This window comes from Pseudophryne corroboree, chromosome 8 (genome assembly GCF_028390025.1).
Source record: "Pseudophryne corroboree isolate aPseCor3 chromosome 8, aPseCor3.hap2, whole genome shotgun sequence".
Taxonomy (NCBI): domain Eukaryota; kingdom Metazoa; phylum Chordata; class Amphibia; order Anura; family Myobatrachidae; genus Pseudophryne; species Pseudophryne corroboree.
In genome coordinates, this window is record NC_086451.1 from 360,322,940 (window position 1) to 360,344,948 (window position 22,009).

Below are 22,009 nucleotides of genomic sequence, written 5' to 3' on the forward strand. Positions count from 1 at the left end.
AGGGCGGCATGCTCCAATTAAATATATTTTACCAAAAAAAAAAATATTTTGATAAGTAAGCCCAGACCAGGGGCGGCCGCGGCGAGGGTCTAGCCTGCCACAGCCGTCAGTCACCTCACCGGCGCCAGTGTATTGATTTCCCTGCTGCTCCATGTCTCTAACAGAAATAGACGGAGCTGCGCGTATGAGAGAGCAGGTCAGGAGACGGGCGCCGCCCACACTGACAGCCTAACACGCATCCTAGGCGCCGTCAGCCCGAACATGCCGTGCGCTTGTGCGGCGTCTCTCCTGACCTGCTCTCTCATACGCGCAGCTCCGTCTATTTCTGTTAGAGACATGGAGCAGGGAAATCAACACACTGGCGTAGGTGAGGTGACTGACGGCTGTGGCAGGCTAGACCCTCGCCGTGGCCGCCCCTGGTCTGGGCTTACTTATCAAAATATTTTTTTGTTGTAAAATATATTTAATTGGAGCATCTGAAAGGCAAGAGAAGTCTCCCTATCCCCTCCCTCCCCGCCGCCCCGCGCCTCCCTATCCCTTCCCTCCCTGCCGCCCCGCGTCTCCCTATCCTCTCCCTCCCACCCCGCGTCTCACTATCCCCTCACTGCCGCCCCGCGTCTCGCTATCCCCTCCCTCCCCGCCGCCCCGCGCCTCCCTATCCCCTCCCTCCCTGCCGCCCCGCGTCTCCCTATCCCCTCCCTCGCACCCCGCGTCTCACTATCCCCTCCCTGCCGCCCCGCGTCTCGCTATCCCCTCCCTCCCTGCCGCCCCGCGCCTCCCTATCTCCTCCCTCCCACCCCGCATCTCCCTATCCCCTCCCTTCCACCCCGCGTCTCCCTATCCCCTCCCTCCCACCCCACGTCTCCTTATCCCCTCCCTCCCTGCCGCCCCGCGTCTCCCTATCCCCTCCCTCCCACCCCACGTCTCCCTATCCACTCCCTCCCTGCCGCCCCGCGCCTCCCGATGTTGGAGTTGCCTACAGCAGCGGCAGCTCCGGAGACAACAGGCAGCGCTGTTACCTCTATTTCCGTGCCCTCAGCATCTCCGGCAGCATCTGCTTCCTCCGGGACTGAGGAACCAGGACCACTAAGGCGAGGGGTGGGGGGAGTTGTGCTTGGTGGCAAGTGTCTGGGCAGCTCACCCCCAGATCACTTGGACTGCAGCTCCCCCCCTTGTGATCTGGGGGCGAGCTGCAGTCCAAGTGATCTGGGGGTGAGCTGCAGTCCAAGTGATCTGGGGGTGAGCTGCAGTCCAAGTGATCTGGGCAAGATCACTTGGACTCCAGCTCACCCCCAGATCACTTGGACGCAGGGACAGGGAAAAATAAATAAAATAAATGTAAAAAAATGATATATTTATATCACAGCTGCCCGCCTCCCACCGCTCACTTCTGCACGCTGCACCGCCATTGAAAGCTGACCACCGCAGACCACGACTGGCGGTGGTCAGAGGGACATCAACGCCTCAGCGAAGAAGGACAGCTTAGTACCATCGCATCCCCCGCAGACCATGGGCTCATCCGCCACCGACAACCACAGTCCCTTCCGCACCTCCGCTGCACATATCAGGTAATGTTACCCTATGTCCCTGCTGTCACGCTCTCAGTCCCTGCTGTCACTCTCTCAGTCCCTGCTGTCACTCTCTCAGTCCTTGCTGTCACTCTCTCTCCCTGTCCCTGATTTGTGGGTCATACCGTTTGCTATAATGTGAATTTCGGCTCATACCATGTGCTATAATGTGAATTTCGGCTCATACCATGTGGTAAAATCTGAATTTTGGCTCATACCGTATGCTGTAATGTGAATTTCGGGTCATACCGTTTGCTATAATGTGAATAATGTCATACAGTGTGGTAAAATCTGAAATTTTGGGTCATAGCGTGTTCTGTAACGTGAATTTCGGCTCATCCCGTGTGCTGTAATGTGAATTTCGGCTCATACTGTGTAGTAAAATATGAATTTTGGCTCATACTGTGTGCTGTAATGTGAATTTCGGCTCATACTGTGTGCTGTAATGTGAATTTCGTCTCATACCGTGTGCTGTAATGTGAATTTCGGCTCATACCGTGTGCTGTAATGTGAATTTCGGCTCATACGGTGTGCTGTAATGTGAATTTCGGCTCATACTGTGTGGTAAAATATGAATTTCGGATCATACCATGGCCCTCATTCCGAGTTGTTCGCTCGGTAAAAATCTTCGCATCGCAGCGATTTTCCGCTTAATGCGCATGCGCAATGTTCGCACTGCGACTGCGCCAGGTAAATTTGCTATGCACTTAGTAATTTTACTCACGGCTTTTTCATCGTTCTGGCGATCGTAATGTGATTGACAGGAAATGGGTGTTACTGGGCGGAAACAGGCCGTTTTATGGGCGTGTGGGAAAAAACGCTACCGTTTCCGGAAAAACCGCAGGAGTGGCCGGAGAAACGGGGGAGTGTCTGGGCGAACGCTGGGTGTGTTTGTGACGTCAAACCAGGACCGACAAGCACTGAACTGATCGCAGATGCCGAGTAAGTCTGAAGCTACTCAGAAACTGCTACGAGGTGTGTAATCGCAATATTGCGAATACATCGTTCGCAATTTTAAGATGCTAAGATTCACTCCCAGTAGGCGGCGGCTTAGCATGAGCAAATCTGCTAAAATCCGCTTGCGAGCGAACAACTCGGAATGAGGGCCCATGTGCTGTAGTGTGAATTTTGGCTCATACCATGTGCTGTAGTGTGAATTTCGGCTCATTCCGTGTGCTGTAATGTGAATTCCTAGATAGTATAAAGGGTCCTAATACACTGAAGGACACGCCCCCATTTGAGTGGCCACACCCCCTCTTCCGGAGGCGCGCGCATAATTGCAACCTTCACTTTTCCATACCCCCACTTCAAAATGTCCACTTCGACCACTGTATATGTATGTGTGTGTGTGTGTGTGTATATGTACATATATATATTATATATAAAATCTCAGTGCCTCCCCAGCCAATGACCTCACCGCACGTCACTGCCACAAAGTTCTAGTTACAACCCTGGTGCCTATCTATAATACTGTATAAAACTACAGACTGTGGTATTATACTATATATGGATGTGGGGCTGGATGCTTTTTAACTTGTGTGCAGTAATATAATATTTGTCAGGTTACCTTTTGCTGTTATTTGGCTGCTTCAGGAGGATCAACATACTGTTAACACAGCCTCTAGATAACGTGATCACTCCACTGTCCAAGCAACAGGGGAAGGGGAGGGCCGGGAGGGCCGGGTGGGGGAGGCAGAAATTTTGCCTAGGGTGCCGAGAAACCTTGCACCGGCCCTGTATATATATGTACAGTATGGATAGATAGATAGATAGATAGATAGATAGATAGATAGATAGATAGATAGATAGATAGATAGATAGATTGATAATGGGTTCAGTATGAAAATCCAGCGGTCGGGCAGCTGGCGGTCAGTATACCGATGCCAGCATCCCGGTCGCGGCAATGCAGACAGGGGTGCACAGGATACCCTAACCACCTTCCCATACCCCCCAACCCTTCCTGTCCGCAGCCTAACCCTAACCTCCCCTATTGGTGGCTAACCCTAACCTCCCCCCGGTGGTGCCTAAACCTAACCCCCAACTTCCTGCAGCCTAAACCCAACTTCTCTGTATCTTTGTCTGGATCCTGATATCTTTGGGATTCCAGCTGCCGGAATCCTGAACGCATACTGCACGTATGTATGTATGTATGTATGTATGTATGTATGTATGTATGTATGTGTGTGTATGTATGTGTATATACATATTTACATATACATATATATATATATATATATATATATAATTCATCTGCCTGCTCTTTATTAGGGGCCCTACTGTCTGAAGTGCCCTGGGCCCCCCATGGCCTTAATCCGGCACTGCGCCCCATGTGCTCCGCCCCCCACCTCATAAACCTACAGTGTCTGCGCTCTGCGAAGACGTACTGCCCGTGACAACAGAGTTAAGCAGCAGCATAGCTGCTGGCTGTGGGGAAGGAGTAGGGAGAGTAGCACTAAGGAGGAGGAGGCGCTCTACCTAGCAGATGTGCATAATGGGCTCAACCAGGCATAATGCGTAACATGTAATGGGCTCTACCAGGCGTAATGTGTAACATGTGTAATGGGCTCTACCAGGCAGATTGTGTAACATGTGTAATGGGCTCTACCAGGCGTAATGTGTATAATGGTCCCTATCAGGCGTATTGTTTAACATGTGTAATGGGCTCTACCAGGCGTATTGTGTAACATGTGTAATGGGCTCCACGAAGCGTAATGTGTAATGTGTGTAATGGGCTCTACCAGGTGTAATGTGTATAATGGTCTCTACCAGGCGTAATGTGTATAGGGGATCTACCAGGTGCAATGTGTACAAGCGGCTCTACCAGGTATAATGTGTATAATGGGCTCTACCAGGCGTAATGTGTGTAATGGGCTCTACCTGGCATAACGTGTATAAGGGGCTCTACCAGGTGTAATGTGTACAAGGGGCAACTCCCAGCTGCTCCATAGAGTTCCATACAGGTGCAAGAGACTTAAGGTGCCTAAGGTGGCCAGGAACTAGGGGCGCCAAACTGAGATTTTATCTTGGCCCCTCCAACCAAAAAACATTCTGACGCCCCTGGTGCCGCATATAAAGATAGTGCTCACAGTAGTAGTGCCACTTATACACATAACACCTACAGTAGTGCCCCTTAATACACAGAATGCCCATAGCAGTAGTGCCCCATATACATAGAATGCCACACAGTAATACTGTGCCTCTTATGGGGGTAGGGTCATGAATTCAGGTGGGGTCAGGGTGGTAAGCAGGTGGGTGGTTGGGGGACACAACCTCAGGTGCAGTCAGAGCGGTAGGGGTGATAGTGTGTGGGGTGGGGCCAGAGGGTCATCGCCCCAGGTGGGTAGGCAGGGTGGTGGGTGATTGGGGGACACTGCCTCAGATGCAGTTAGAGTGGTAGGGGGTGGGTACAGGGTGCCATGTCCTCAGGTGGGGTCAGGGTGGTGGGTGGTTGGGGAACACATCCTCAGGTGCGGTCAGAGTGGGTAAGGGTGGATTGGGACAGGGGGTCATGGCCTCACGTGGGGCAGGGTGGTGGGTAATTGGGGGACACAGCATTGGGTGATGTCATAGTGGTAGGGGTGGGGTGGTAGCAGGTAGTTGTGGCCTCAGGTGGGTGTGCAGCAAGACATGGCTCAAGAAATGGGTCGGGTACCTTAGGTTCTTCCTCCAGTAGTTTAAGCCTCTTACAAGCAGAGCTTTTGTCCTTCACTCCTGGGTGGGCGGCCTCCGAGTCAGAGTCCTGCTGTCTCTGTTTCTTATGGCTGCATGTGAGAGACATGGGGGCTTCACTGTCCACCCCTTACTCCGGGCTGCAGGGCGGCCACAGCAACTTCTCACTATGGGTGATGTGGCGGGACTCTGTCTGAGTCTTCCTCTGCTTGGTCTGCAGCAGTCTCTCCACTGCACGATGCTTGCACTGGCCAAAGAAGTTGGTGACTCACATCTGCGTCACGGTGTCCACTGCCCTGTACCAAACTCTCCCAGGGAGTATAAGTGCTTGACTGATGCTGCTGTGGCCGGGCAAGATGATTGTGTGGAGGCGGAATGTGTTTAGTCTCCAATTACAACTGATGGAATGCAGCTCTGCCCCATTCCGGGCCCGGCTTACTTTAATCCCTGATAATACTATAATCTAGTGCACTGTACATTATTTTTGTAAAGTATGATTGCATGGTGTTCTCCACATACTTGTCTACTTTCCTGGAATGTCGGGAATACCCCTGAATTTCTGGGACTCTCCCTCTACTTTGAATAGAGCATCCTCCAGCATCCCTCTCACTTTCTTACTGAAATGGGTGGGATGGAGGGCGTGATGATACGATTCAATTTCATCCTTATAGCTCCACCATCTGTGCAGTGTCCCAGTTAGCAGCACTGAATCATCAGGGCCATAATATTGTGCTTCACCACCCCCCTCCACCACCACCAGCACTTCCCACTTGCATCCACCCTTCTGGGGGGCAGATAAATGAATTAGGTACCTGAGGATGTCAAATGTCCAGGTGTAGCTGAGGGGTCAATTCATGTAGAAAACGAAAAGTGAATTGTTATCACTATAGATCGCATCAGTTTGATGCAATATATAGCTTTGCTAAGTACCAATTCATGTATACTTACCCTTCTGGCGATTAGATCCAGTATCCAGGACTCTGGCGGTGCTGTCTTCTGCTGTCCCCTCTGTGACGAGTGGAGTCAGCCGGCTGGTCCCTTCTGTGCATGTGTCAGTGGCTGAAGTCAGGGTCAGCTGCAGTGGCTGCTGGGAGTTCAGGAGGCAGACTAGTGCAGGGTGCCCGGCAGAGAGCAGGAAAGCATTGAGCTTCTCTGCTATTTTACACTTCAGTTCAGATTACGCTATCCTGAGATGGTGAATCTGAACTCCCTGAGAAGCGGAAAGCTGAGCTTTTCGTCCTTTCCTGAATCACACCCACCATACTAAAGTATGGTTATGCAATTAAGGCACGTAGCAGAGATGCCGCAGGAAAAGTCAGGAACTTTTCCACGGTGACCCACTCTGTGAATACCACAAAGCAGAGAAAAGCCCTGTTTTCCGCAACACAGGGCTTTTCTCAGCTTTCTGAAAAAAACGCTCACATGGTCAAACAGGAGTTCGCACACCTTTTGGTGCGAATAAAGATAAATATCAAGATAACAAGTGGAATTTTACCTGGACATAACTGCTGGAACTGTTGGACTTTGCTCACACCCTTACTTTGCACTATATTTATCCTTTATCATTCTCAGGCTTATCAAATGATAAAACATTAAGGGACGCAGTTTCCTGCCTGTCGGGATCCCGGCGCTCAGGATACTGACGCCGGAATCACAACAGCCAAGGAAAACATGACGGCCGGAATCCCACCAGAGGCCCAGAAGCCCCACTCAGGGGGTGGTCCACACCACTCCCCAAGGGGAAATAAATTAGTGTGGCGAGTGAAGCTCGCCACCAGGCCCGAACCATGGCAAGTGCAGCAAGCCCGCGAGGGGACACGCTGCGCTCGCCGTCGGGATCCCACTTGTCAGGATTCCGGCGTGGGTCTTTTGACCATCGGGATCCCATACTGAATCCAATGTTAACTTGCTTCAAGAGCTAACACACTGATGTAACCATAAGCCTCTACTGCACGTCTAACTACCTGAACAGTAACATTTATGTAATGGATCTCTGTTTCCCCCTAACTCCTGCTGCAGAAATGTTTTCTCTTTAATGCGTCTTATTACACCAGATGGTCCCATGTATAGGGGTACTATCTGTTTTTAATACTCAGTCTACAGGGTGATTCAAAAGTCACAGTACAAAAACTGTGCAGGAAATGGGAAAACTGAATACTCCAGTAAGGTATGGGTGAGGTGAACTATCTTTTAGGGTATGTACCGAACATGGGCGCCATCTTGAAATCGGCCATCTTGAATGTTAGTCAGTTTTCTCAAATTGAAAGGTGGTCATGTAACATGTCAAAGAACATCAGAATTTGCTGAAAAGTGTATTGCTGCAAACAGATTTGAAATAGCAGCTGTGGTTCACAACTTACAAAACTTTTTTGTTGCAGATAACTGAAGATGGCTTTGACAAAAGAGGAGAGAACTGAGGTCATTTTGATGTCTGGGGAATGAAGTTTCCATGTCATAGCTGCAGATTTTAACAACCGGCATCCAGAAAGACCTTCAATTTCACTGTCAGGTGCCTAATTTCCAAATTCCGAGAAACTGGGACTGTGGCTGACAAATCACGGAGTGGTCGTCCAAAAAATGCTACTGACGTGACTACCTCAATAATGGTTTTGGCTCTTCATGAAGGATGCCAAAACCATTGTTGAGGTTGTCTAGTCAGTAGACAACCTCAACGCACAATGCACATCTCGCTATACACTTCTAAAATACAATTTGCATAAGCAAGCAAGTAGCCATTTGCTTCGGGAAATTGAGGTTTACCTATTATCCAGTACTATAAACTAGGATAGAATTTATGTGGTATCACCGATAAGTTTGGTATAGATGGTATGGGTACTTTACAGTAGAGACAGCCGCACCAGTGTAGCTTCCTCCTCCTCTGGCAATGACTCCAGGAGCTTATCCTTCTTAGGCTGTATCAGAGACACAGTAAAATTACTTTTCTCTATCGTCCTAGTGGATGCTGGGGTTCCTGAAAGGACCATGGGGAATAGCGGCTCCGCAGGAGACAGGGCACAAAAAGTAAAGCTTTTCCAGATCAGGTGGTGTGCACTGGCTCCTCCCCCTATGACCCTCCTCCAGACTCCAGTTAGATTTTTGTGCCCGGCCGAGAAGGGTGCAATCTAGGTGGCTCTCCTAAAGAGCTGCTTAGAGAAAGTTTAGCTTAGGTTTTTTATTTTACAGTGAGTCCTGCTGGCAACAGGATCACTGCAACGAGGGACTGAGGGGAGAAGAAGTGAATTCACCTGCGTGCAGGATGGATTGGCTTCTTGGCTACTGGACATTAGCTCCAGAGGGACGATCACAGGTACAGCCTGGATGGTCACCGGAGCCGCGCCGCCGGCCCCCTTGCAGATGCTGAAGTTAGAAGAGGTCCAGAATCGGCGGCTGAAGACTCTGACAGTCTTCTAAAGGTAGCGCACAGCACTGCAGCTGTGCGCCATTTTCCTCTCAGCACACTTCACACGCTGTCACTGAGGGTGCAGGGCGCTGGGGGGGGGCGCCCTGGGAGGCAAATGTAAACCTATATACTGGCTAAAAATACCTCACATATAGCCCCCAGAGGCTATATGGAGATATTTAACCCCTGCCAAACTTCACTAAAGAGCGGGAGACGAGCCCGCCGTAAAAGGGGCGGGGCCTATCTCCTCAGCACACAGCGCCATTTTTTCTCTCACAGAAAGGCTGGAGAGAAGGCTCCCAGGCTCTCCCCTGCACTGCACTACAGAAACAGGGTTTAAACAGAGAGGGGGGGCACAAATTGGCGATATAAATATATATATAAAGATGCTATTAGGGAGAAACACTTATATAAGGTTGTCCCTATGTAATTATAGCGTTTTTTGGTGTGTGCTGGCAAACTCTCCCTCTGTCTCTCCAAAGGGCTGGTGGGGTCCTGTCCTCTGTCAGAGCATTCCAGGTGTGTGTGCTGTGTGTCGGTACGTGTGTGTCGACATGTATGAGGACGATGCTGGAGGAGGCGGAGAAATTGCCTGTAATGGTGATGTCACTCTCTAGGGAGTCGACACCGGAATGGATGGCTTATTTAGGGAATTACGTGAGAATGTCAACACGCTGCAAGGTCGGTTGACGACATGAGACGGCCGACAAACAATTAGTAACGGTCCAGGCGTCTCAGAAACACCGTCAGGGTTTTTTTATAAAAAACGCCCATTTACCTCAGTCGGTCGACACAGACACGGACACTGAATCCAGTGTCGACGGTGAATAAACAAACGTATTCCTCATTAGGGCCACACGTTAAGGGCAATGAAGGAGCTGTTACATATTTCTGATACTACAAGTACCACAAAAAAGGGTATTATGTGGACGTGAAAAAACTACCTGTAGTTTTTCCTGAATCAGATAAAATAAAATGAAGTGTGTGATGATGCGTGGGTTTACCCCGATAGCAAATATTGGCGTTATACCTTTTCCCGCCAGAAGTTAGGGCGCGTTGGGAAACACCCATTAGGGTGGATAAGGCGCTCACACGCTTATCAAGTGGCGTTACCGTCTCCAAATACGGCCGCCCTCAAGGAGCCAGCTGATAGGCAGCTGGAAAAATATCCTAAAAAGTATATACACACAGACGGTGGTTATACTGCGACCAGCGATCGCCATCAGCCTGGAGATGCAGTGCTGGGTTGGCTTGGTCGAATTCCCTGACTAAAAATATTTTATTGATATAGAGCATTTAATAGGATGCATTCTATATATATGTATGCGAGATGCACAGAGGGATATTTGCACTCTGGCATCAAGATAAGTGCGTTGTCCATATCTCCCAGAAGATGTCATGGACACGACAGTGGTCAGGTGATACAGATCCCATACGGCACATGGAAGTATTGCCGTATAAAGGGAAGGAGTTATTTGGGGTCGGTCCGTCGGACCTGGGGGCCACGGCCACAGCTGGGAAATCCAACCTTTTTACCCCAAGTTACATCTCAGCAGAAAAAGACGCTGTCTTTTCAGCCTCAATCCTTCCGTTCCCATGTGGGCAAGCGGGCAAAAAGCCAGTCATATCTGCCCAGACATAGAGGAAAGGGAAGTAGACTGCAGCAGGCAGCCCCTTCCCAGGAAAAGAAGCCCTCCACCAGTGGGGGGGTAGTCTCAAGAGTCTCAGCGCGCAGTGGGATCACTCGCAAGTTGACCCCTAGATCATACAAGTATTATCCCAGGGGTACAGATTGGAGAGTCGAGACATTTTTTCCTCGCAGGTTCCTGAAGCCTGCTTTACCAACGGCTCCCTCCGACAAGGAGGCAGTATTGGGAAAAAAATTCACAAGCTGTATTTCCAGCAGGTGATAATCAAAGTACCCCTCCTACAACAAGGAAAAGGGTATTAGTCCTCCACACTATATTGTGGTACTGAAGCCAGACGGCTTGGTGAGACATAGTCTAAATCTGAAATCTTTGAACACTTACATAAAAAGGTTCAAATCAAGATGGAGTCACTCAGAGCAGTGATAGAGAACCGGAAAAAAGGGGACTATATGGTGTCCCTGGACATCAAGGATTACCTCCATGTCCAAATTTGCCCTTCTCAACAAGGGTACCTCTGGTTCGTGATACAGAACTGTCAATATCAGTTTCAGACGCTGCCGTTGAATTATCCACGGCACCCCGGGCCTTTACCAAGGTAATGGCCGAAAAGATGATTCTTAAAAGAAGAAAGGCATCTAAATTATCCCTTACTTGGACGATATCCTGAAAGGGACAAGTTTCCAGAGAACAGTTGGAGGTCGGAAAAGAACTATCTAAAGTAGTTCTACGACAGCACGAGTGGATTCTAAATATTCCAAAAATCGCAGCTGTTTTCCGATGATACGTCTGCTGTTCCTAGGAATGATTCTGGGCATAGTCCAGAAAGAGGTATTTCTCCTGGAGGGGAAAGCCAGGGAGTTATCCGACCTAGTCAGAAACCTCCTAAATCCAGGCCAAGTATCAGTGCATCAATGCACAGGAGTCCTGGGAAAAATGGTGGCTTCTTACGAAGCGATTCCATTCGGCAGATCTCACGCAAAAACTTTTCAGGGGGATTTGCTGGACGAATGGTCCGGATCGCATCTTCAGATGCATCAGCGGATAACCCTGTCTCCAAGGACAAGGGTGTCTCTTCTGTGGGGGCTGCAGAGTGCTCATCTTCTAGAGGGCAGCACATTCAGCATTCAGGACTGTGTTCTGGTGACCACGGATGCCAGCCTGAGAGGCTGGGGAACAGTCACACAAGGAAGAAATTTCCAAGGAAGTGTGGTCAAGTCTGGAGATTTCTCTCCACATGAATATACTGGAGCTAAGGGCAATTTACGATGCTCTGAGCCTAGGAAGACCTCTGCTTCAAAGTCAACCGGTGCTGATCCAGTAGGACATCATCATGGCAGTCGCCCACGTAAACAGACGGGGCGGCACAAGAAGCAGGAGGGCAATGACAGCAAGGATTCTTCGCTGGGCGAAAGATCATGTGATAACACTGTCAGCAGTGTTCATTCCGGGAGTGGACAATCTAGGAAGATTTCCTCAGCATAAATGAATTCCACCCGGAAAAGTGGGAACTTCATCTGGAAGTTTCCACATGTTTGTAAACCGTTGGGAAAGACCAAAGGTGGTTATGATGGCGTCCCACATGAAGCGCCAGGTCTAGAGACCCTCAGGCAATAGCTGGGACGCTCTGGTAACACCGTGGGTGTACCAGTCGGTGTATGTGTTCCCTCCTCTGCCCTTCATACCCAGTGTATGGAGAATGATAGGAAGGAGAGGAGTAAGAACTATACTCGTGGTTCCGGTTTGGGCCAAGAAGAACTTGGTACCCGGAACTTCAAGAGATACTAGAAAGGATCTTGATTCAGCAAGAATCATGTCTGTTCCATGACTTACCGCAGCTGCGTTGACGCCAGGGCGGGTGAACGCCGGATCCTAAGGGAAAAAGGCATTCCGGAAGAGGTCATCCCTACCCTGGTCAGAGCCAGGAAGGAGGTGACCGCACAACATTATCACCGCTTAGGTGAAAATATGTTCCATGGTGTGAGGCCAGGAAGGCTCCAAGGAAGAATTTCAACTAGGTTAATTCCTACATTTCCTGCAAGCAGGAGTGTATATGGGTCTCAAATTGGGGTCCATTAAGGTTCAAATTTCGACCGGTCGATTTTCTTCCAGAAAGAAATTGGCTTCAGTTTCCTGAAGTCCAGAAGTTGTTAAGGGAGTACTGCATATACAACCCCTTTTTGATGTCTCCAGTGGCACTGGGCGATCTCAACGTAGTTTGGGATTCCTAAAATCACATTGTTTAAACAACTCAAATCTGTGGATTTGATATATCTCACATGGAAAGTGACCATGCTGTTGGTCCTGGCCTCGGCCAGGCGAGTGTCAGAATTGGCGGCTTTATCTCACAAAGCCATATCTGATTGTCCATTCGGACAGAGCAAAGCTGTGGACTCGTCCCCAGTTTCTCCCTAAGGTGGTGTCAGCGTTTCACCTGAACCAGCTTATTGTGGTGCCTGCGGCTACTAGGGACTTGGAGGACTCCAAGTTGCTGGATGTTGTCAGGGCCCTGAAAATATAGTTTCCAGGTCGGCTGGAGTCAGGAAATCTGACTTGCTGTTTATCCTGTATGCACCCAACAAGCTGGGTGCTCCTGCTTCTAAGCAGACTATTGCTCGTTGGATTTGTAGTACAATTCAGCTTGCACATTCTGTGGCAGGCTTGCCACAGCAAAAAATATGTAAATGCCCATTCCACAAGGAAGGTGGGCTCATCTTGGGCGGCTGCCCGAGGGGTCTCGGCATTACAACTCTGCCGAGCAGCTACGTGGTCGGGGGAGAACACGTTTGTAAAATTTTACAAATTTGATACCCTGGCAAAAGAGGACCTGGAGTTCTCTCATTCGGTGCTGCAGAGTCATCCGCACTCTCCCGCCCGTTTGGGAGCTTTGGTATAATCCCCATGGTCCTTTCAGGAACCCCAGCATCCACTAGGACGATAGAGAAAATAAGAATTTACTTACCGATAATTCTATTTCTCGGAGTCCGTAGTGGATGCTGGGCGCCCATCCCAAGTGCGGATTATTCTGCAATACTTGTACATAGTTATTGTTACAAAAATCGGGTTATTGTTGTAGGAAGCCGTCTTTCAGAGGCTCCTTTTGTTATCATACTGTTAACTGGGTTTAGATCACAAGTTGTACGGTGTGATTGGTGTGGCTGGTATGAGTCTTACCCGGGATTCAAAATCCTCCCTTATTGTGTACGCTCGTCCGGGCACAGTACCTAACTGGAGTCTGGAGGAGGGTCATAGGGGGAGGAGCCAGTGCACACCACCTGATCTGGAAAAGCTTTACTTTTTGTGCCCTGTCTCCTGCGGAGCCGCTATTCCCCATGGTCCTTTCAGGAACCCCAGCATCCACTACGGACTCCGAGAAATAGAATTATCGGTAAGTAAATTCTTATTATTGTGACAACCCTGATAAATAGAATAATATAGTAGATTTATTAAAGGGGAGTAAGAGGACGTGGGTCCAGGGAACAATGTATAGTGAAAATAAGGATCACCATACAAATGATAGGAAATCCAGCACAAAATAAATATTACAAATATATGACAATAGTTAGCAATAAGGCAATAGATAGGCAATAGGTAATACTTCTCTCTAGTAATTAAATATACTTCTTTATCCTGACTGCTGCAGCACCTCTTTGGCCATAACTATAGAAAATATGGTTTCTTAATTGCTTCAATACACTATACTCTAAACAAATACACAATAACATTCTTAATAACACACATACTGTATAAAGAAATAGCAAAACAGATTATTATTTAGCGGACCATCAAAATCCCAGAGTGATCATTCATTTACTTGAACCCAGAGTTCTGTCATTGGAGTACCCTCTTGTTAGGTGGTCAATGGTGGTCATTACGAGTTGTTCGCTCGTTGCCGATTTTCGCTATGCTGCGATTTGTTGCTAAATGCGCATGCACATGGTACGCAGCGCGTATGCGCTTAGTTATTTAATTAAAAACTTAGTAGTTTTGCTGTTGTCTTTGCGGCGCTTTTCAGTCGCACTGCTGTTCGGTGAGTGATTGACAGGAAAGGGGCGTTTCTGGGTGGTAACTGAGCGTTTTCCGGGAGTGTGCTAAAAAACGCGGGGAGTGGCTGGCCGAACGCAGGGCGTGTTTGTGACGTCAAACCAGGAACTAAACGGACCGAGCTGATCGCAATCTAGGAGTAGGTCTGGAGCTACTCAGAAACTGCATGAAATATTTAGTAGCAATTCTGCTAATCTTTTGTTCGCAATTCTGCTAAGCTAAGATACACTCCCAGAGGGCGGCGGCCTAGCGTGTGCAATGCTGCTAAAAGCAGCTAGCGAGCGAACAACTCGGAATGACCACCTATGTCCTATTACATGCACGTAGTTGTAATCCACAATCGGCAAAGGTAATAGAATTAGCGTCTAATGCTGATCTTTATTGATTCCAGAGAACAATAGACTCATCTTTCCAATGATAAAGCACAATGAAACATTTACACTTTAGCAGTACAAATATCTTCAGCACTCAAAACTATTTGTGTTTCAATCCTAAGTGCGCTTATAGTCAGCTCTTATTACAGCTCCCCCCCCCCCCACACACACACACACATCCCTTCCCCATGCAGATAGCGCAGGGGAGTGTGTGCAGGTGGGACTGATGATTAGTCCTCCCTGCTGCAGTTGATCTCTGCACATGCAGAGATCAGATGATTTGTGCAGGGAGAAGAACGCCCTGTGCCTCTGCGGAGCATGCGTCTAAGAATGCCAGCCATAGAATCATAGCTGCCATCAGAAAATGTGGAGCCTAGGACTGACAAAATAGGCATGGCCCCTCCCTGCCAAAAAAATTATTTTGCTGCACTGCTCCACCCTTACGTGATGTCAAATATTGTGACGTTACACATAGGGGGAGTGTTGCGGACCTACAGAAATCGTTTACAAGGAGCTGATGAGCAGATAAGGCTTGTTTTAGGAAGTGCTCCCTGTGCATCAGCCTACTGTTGATTCACAGACTGATGCAGCTCTACAGGCATTGGCAGTAGGAGCCAGGGGTAGGCCCCCCTCTCTGTAAGGGCCCGGGACACCCGTCCCCATAGTCCCTCCCTGATGGCTGCCCTGCACAGAATGCCAGTTGCCAGAGCACTGCATCACTGACGGGTCTAGGCACACTGAAGGGTCAGCGCACAACGGGGACTGCAGCCTGCCGGGGGTTGTGGACGCTGGGGGACAGTGGGTTGCATGTGATGCGACCAAGCCAGATAACAGACTCCTGGCTTCGGTCGCATATGTGAGCAAGCCAGGCAAGTGGCTAATAATGCAATACACTGTCAGTAGGGACATCCATCAATCAGTTTAACTCACACATATCTATGCTGTGTCTCCAAATGCTGCCACACTGCCTCTCCAGATCTCTCACAAACAATGCTGATGCTTCTGCTGCAGTCCCCAGCACTCTGTCAGTGGGTATTCGGTGGCCGTAGCATTTGGCACCACCTTAGCATTGTAGCTTGCCCAGTCTCAGCTTCCCGACCTGTGGCACCTCACAACTCCACTACTCAGTGTATCCCTTACTACAATGCAATACTGAGCAACCAGCAAAAACCCATTTTTTTACTAGCTTGTTACTTAATAGCGCCCTGCGGCTCCACCTAGTGGTGGCCTCCAGTATAACAGTGTCCACTGGCTTTTGTTAGAGCTAGGGCACTGGTTTCCAAACTTTTTTGAATCACGGCTGCTGTAGGGTGCTGTGGTAGTAGTGTCCTGTGACTGTGCATAGGTCATCATCATTCCAGTCACAGTGGTATCTGGGAGGTGACAATTCAGAGTGCTTTTGTGCTGCTCACTAATACTAGTACAGTGTCTTGTGCTGCATCGTGCTGCTCAGTGTCAGTTCTCAGTAGTATCCTCAGTGCTCAGTATCACTGCTCATTGTCTTGTGCTGCATCGTACTGCTCAGTAATACATTACTAATACTAGTACAGTGTCTTGTGCTGCATCTTGCTGCTGTAGGGTGCTGTGGCAGTAGTGTCCTGTGACTGTGCATTGGTCAGCATCATTCCAGTCACAGTGGTATCTGGGGGGTGACAATTCCATAGTGCGTTTGTGCTGCTCACTAATACTAGTACAGTGTCTTGTGCTGCATCATGCTGCTCAGTGTCAGTTCTCAGTAGTATCATCAGTGCTCAGTATCACTGGTCAGTGCTCATTGTCTTGTGCTTCATCGTGCTGCTCAGTGTCAGTTCTCAGTAGTATCACTGTTCAATAGTATCATCAGTGCTCAGTATCACTGGTCAGTGCTCAGTGTCTTTTGCTGCATCTTGCTGCTCAGTGTCAGTTCTCAGTATTACTGCTCAGTGGTATCATCAGTGCTCAGTATCACTGGTCAGTGCTCAGTGTCTTGTGCTGCATCATGCTGCTCAGTGTCAGTTCTCAGTAGTATCAGTGCTCAGTATCACTGCTCAGTAGTATCATCAGTGCTCAGTATTACTGCTCAGTAGTATCATCAGTGCTCAGTATAACTGCTCAGTAGTATCATCAGTGCTCAGTATCACTGGTCAGTGCTCAGTGTCTTGTGCTGCATCATGCTGCTCAGTGTCAGTTCTCAGTAGTATCAGTGCTCAGTATCACTGCTCAGTAGTATCATCAGTGCTCAGTATTACTGCTCAGTAGTATCATCAGTGCTCAGTATAACTGCTCAGTAGTATCATCAGTGCTCAGTATCACTGGTCAGTGCTCAGTGTCTTGTGCTGCATCGCGCTGCTCAGTGTCAGTTCTCAGTATTACTGCTCAGTGGTATCATCAGTGCTCAGTATCACTGGTCAGTGCTCAGTGTCTTGTGCTGCATCATGCTGCTCAGTGTCAGTTCTCAGTAGTATCACTGCTCAGTAGTATCACCAGTGCTCAGTATTACTGCTCAGTAGTATCATCAGTGCTCAGTATAACTGCTCAGTAGTATCATCAGTGCTCAGTATCACTGGTCAGTGCTCAGTGTCTTGTGCTGCATCGTGCTGCTCAGTGTCAGTTCTCAGTATCACTGCTCAGTAGTATCATCAGTGCTCAGTATCACTGGTCAGTGCTCAGTGTCTTGTGCTGCATCGCGCTGCTCAGTGTCAGTTCTCAGTAGTATCAGTGCCCAGTATCACTGCTCAGTAGTATCATCAGTGCTCAGTATCACTGCTCAGTAGTATCATCAGTGCTCAGTATCACTGGTCAGTGCTCAGTGTCTTGTGCTGCATTGAGCTGCTCAGTGTCAGTTCTCAGTAGTATCACTGTTCAATAGTATCATCAGTGCTCAGTATCACTGGTCAGTGCTCAGTGTCTTGTGCTGCATCGTGCTGCTCAGTGTCAGTTCTCAGTAGTATCACTGTTCAATAGTATCATCAGTGCTCAGTATCACTGGTCATTGCTCAGTGTCTTGTGCTGCATCGCGCTGCTCAGTATCAGTTCTCAGTATTACTGCTCAGTGGTATCATCAGTGCTCAGTATCACTTGTCAGTGCTCAGTGTCTTGTGCTGCATCGTGCTGCTCAGTGTCAGTTCTCAGTAGTATCAGTGCTCAGCATCACTGCTCAGTAGTATCATCAGTGCTCAGTATCACTGGTCAGTGTTCAGTGTCTTGTGCTGCATCTTGCTGCTGTAGGCTGCTGTGGTAGTGTCCTGTCACTGTGCATAGGTCATCATCATTCCAGTCACAGTGGTATCTGGTATCTATCTAGTGGTATCTAATTCCAGACATTACTGCCGTCTAATTCCAGATGTATTACTGGCATATAATTCCCCACATTAAAAAATGGAGAACAAAAATGAGGAGGGCAAAATAGGGAAAGATCAAGATCCACTTCCACCTAGTGCTGAAGCTGCTGCCACTAGTGATGGCAGAGATGATGAAGTGCCATCAACGTCGTCATCTGCCAAGGCCGATGCCCAATGTCATAGTAGAGAGCATGTAAAATCCAAAAAGCGAAAGTTCAGTAAAATGTCCCAAAAATATAACTTAAAATCGTCTGAGGAGAAGCGTAAACTTGCCAATATGCCATTTACGACACGGAGTGGCAAGGAACGGCTAAGGCCCTCTCCTATGTTCCTCATGACTAGTGGTTAAGCTTCACATGACGATGGAAGCACTCATTCTCCCACTAGAAAAATTAAAAGAGTTAAGCTGGCAAAAGCACAGCAAAAAACTGTGCGTTCTAAATCACAAATCCCCAAGGACAGTCCAAATGTTTCGGCGGGTGCGATGCCTGACCTTCCCAACACTGGACGGGAAGAGGTGGCTCCTTCCACCATTTGCACGCCCCCTGCAAGTGCTGGAAGGAGCACCCACACTCCAGTTCCTGATATTCAAATTGACGATATCACTGCTGAAGTACACCAGGATGAGGATATAGGAGTTGCTGGCGCTGAGGAGGTTGTTGACGAGGAAGATTCTGATGGTAATGTGGTTTGTTTAAATCAGGCACCCGGGGAGACAGTTGTTGTCCGTGGGATGAATAAGGCCATTGACATGCCTGGTCAAAATACACAAAAAATCACCTCTTCGTGTGGACTTATTTCAACAAAAACAGGTGTCAAGCCATGTGTTGCCTTTGTCAAGCTGTAATAAGTAGGGGGTAAGGACGTTAACCACCTAGGAACATCCTCCCTTATACCTGGAGCACATTCATCAGAAGTCATTGACAAGTTCAAAAACTAGTGATGTGCACCGGAAATTTTTCGGGTTTTGTGTTTTGGTTTTGAATTCGATTCCCGCGGCCGTGTTTTGGATTCGGACGCGTTTTGGTAAAACCTCCCTGAAATTTTTTTGTCGGATTCGGGTGTGTTTTGGATTCGGGTGTTTTTTTACAAAAAACCCTCAAAAACAGCTTAAATTATAGAATTTGGGGGTCATTTTGATCCCATGGTATTATTAACCTCAATAACCATAATTTCCACTCATTTCCAGTCTATTCTGAACACCTCACACCTCACAGTATTATTTTTAGTACTAAAATTTGCACCGAGGTCGCTGGATAGCTAAGCTAAGCGACCCAAGTGGCCAACACAAACACCTGGCCCATCTAGGAGTGGCACTGCAGTGTCAGACAGGATGGCAGATTTAAAAAATAGTCCCCAAACAGCACATGATGCAAAGAAAAAAAGAGGTGCAATGAGGTAGCTGAGTGACTAAGCTAAGCGACCCAAGTGGCCGACACAAACACCTGGCCCATCTAGGAGTGGCACTGCAGTGTCAGACAGGATGTCAGATTTAAAAAATAGTCCCCAAACAGCACATGATGCAAAGAAAAAAAGAGGTGCACCAAGGTCGCTGGATGGCTAAGCTAAGCGACCCAAGTGGCCGACACAAACACCTGGCCCATATAGGAGTGGCACTGCAGTGTCAGACAGGATGGCAGATTTTAAAAATAGTCCCCAAACAGCACATGATGCAAAGAAAAAAAGAGGTGCAATGAGGTAGCTGTGTGACTAAGCTAAGCGACCCAAGTGGCCGACACAAACACCTGGCCCATCTAGGAGTGGCACTGCAGTGTCAGACAGGATGGCAGATTTAAAAAATAGTCCCCAAACAGCACATGATGCAAAGAAAAAAAGAGGTGCACCAAGGTCGCTGGATGGCTAAGCTAAGCGACCCAAGTGGCCGACACAAACACCTGGCCCATCTAGGAGTGGCACTGCAGTTTTCTAGCGAGAGGATGAGTGCTTCCATCCTCATGTGAATCTGAACCACTAGCCATGAACATAGGCCAGGGCCTCAGCCGTTCCTTGCCACTCCGTGTCGTAAATGGCATATTGGCATGTTTACGCTTCTCATCAGATGCTTTTAATTTTGATTTTTGGGTCATCTTACTGAACTTTTGTAATATACTTGACGACACAGAGGTAGAGCAGTGGACTACTGTACCGTACTGCTATATATATACTGGCGGTCAGCAAAATTCTGCACTGTCCTCCTACTATATACTGCGCACAACTAAAATGCAGCACAGGTATGGATGCATAGTATACTTGACGACACAGAGGTAGAGCAGTGGACTCCTGTACTGTACTGCTATATATATATATACTGGTGGTTAGCAAAATTCTGCACTGTCTTCCTACTATATACTGCACACAACTAAAATGCAGCACAGGTATGGATGGATAGTATACTTGACGACACAGAGGGTAGAGCAGTGGACTACTGTACCGTACTGCTATATATATATACTAGTGGGCAGCAAAATTCTGCACTGTCCTCCTACTATATACTACGCACAACTAAAATGACGCACAGGTATGGATGCATAGTATACTTGACGACACAGAGGTAGAGCAGTGGACTCCTGTACTGTACTGCTATATATATATATACTGGTGGTTAGCAAAATTCTGCACTGTCTTCCTACTATATACTGCACACAACTAAAATGCAGCACAGGTATGGATGCATAGTGTACTTGACGACACAGAGGTAGAGCAGTGGACTACTGTACCGTACGGCTATATATATACTTGTGGCCAGCAAAATTCTGCACTGTCCTCCTACTATATACTGCGCACAACTAAAATGCAGCACAGGTATGGATGGATAGTATACTTGACGACACAGAGGTAGAGCAGTGGACTACTGTACCGTACTGCTATATATATACTGGTGGTCAGCAAAATTCTGCACTGTCCTCCTACTATATACTGCGCACAACTAAAATGCAGCACAGGTATGGATGAATAGTATACTTGAAGACACAGAGGTAGAGCAATGGACTACTGTACCGTACTGCTATATATATATACTGGTGGTCAGCAAAATTCTGCACTGTCCTTCTACTATATACTGCGCACAACTAAAATGCAGCACAGGTATGGATGCATAGTGTCTTGTACTGCATCGTGCTGCTCAGTGTCAGTTCTCAGTAGTATCATCAGTGCTCAGTATCAGTGCTCATTGTCTTGTGCTGCATTGTGCTGCTCAGTAATACATTACTAATACTAGTACAGTGTCTTGTGCTGCATCTTGCTGCTGTAGGGTGCTGTGGTAGTAGTGTCCTGTGACTGTGCATAGGTCATCATCATTCCAGTCACGGTGGTATCTGGGAGGTGACAATTCAGAGTGCTTTTGTGCTGCTCACTAATACTAGTACAGTGTCTTGTGCTGCATCGTGCTGCTCAGTGTCAGTTCTCAGTAGTATCCTCAGTGCTCAGTATCACTGCTCATTGTCTTGTGTTGCATCGTACTGCTCAGTAATACATTACTAATACTAGTACAGTGTCTTGTGCTGCATCTTGCTGCTGTAGCAGTAGTGTCCTGTGACTGTGCATTGGTCAGCATCATTCCAGTCACAGTGGTATCTGGGGGGTGACAATTCCATAGTGCGTTTGTGCTGCTCACTAATACTAATACTAGTACAGTGTCTTGTGCTGCATCATGCATGCTGCTCAGTGTCAGTTCTCAGTAGTATCATCAGTGCTCAGTATCACTGGTCAGTGCTCATTGTCTTGTGCTTCATCGTGCTGCTCAGCGTCAGTTCTCAGTAGTATCACTGTTCAATAGTATCATCAGTGCTCAGTATCACTGGTCAGTGCTCAGTGTCTTTTGCTGCATCCTGCTGCTCAGTGTCAGTTCTCAGTATTACTGCTCAGTGGTATCATCAGTGCTCAGTATCACTGGTCAGTGCTCAGTGTCTTGTGCTGCATCATGCTGCTCAGTGTCAGTTCTCAGTAGTATCAGTGCTCAGTAGTATCATCAGTGCTCAGTATTACTGCT

General features: G+C 48.1%; 1 protein-coding gene across 1 annotated transcript in view; it reads right to left on the bottom strand.

Annotated features, from left to right (window-relative positions):
• Positions 1-15,826, bottom strand: part of IL13RA2 (interleukin 13 receptor subunit alpha 2) — a 123,591-nt gene extending 107,765 nt beyond the window's left edge. Inside the window, exon 1 of the mRNA XM_063937530.1 lies at positions 15,632-15,826. The gene's annotated coding sequence lies outside the window, so the exon portion shown is untranslated. The remainder of the gene's footprint in view (positions 1-15,631) is intronic.
• Between the last annotated feature and the right edge of the window lie 6,183 nt (positions 15,827-22,009).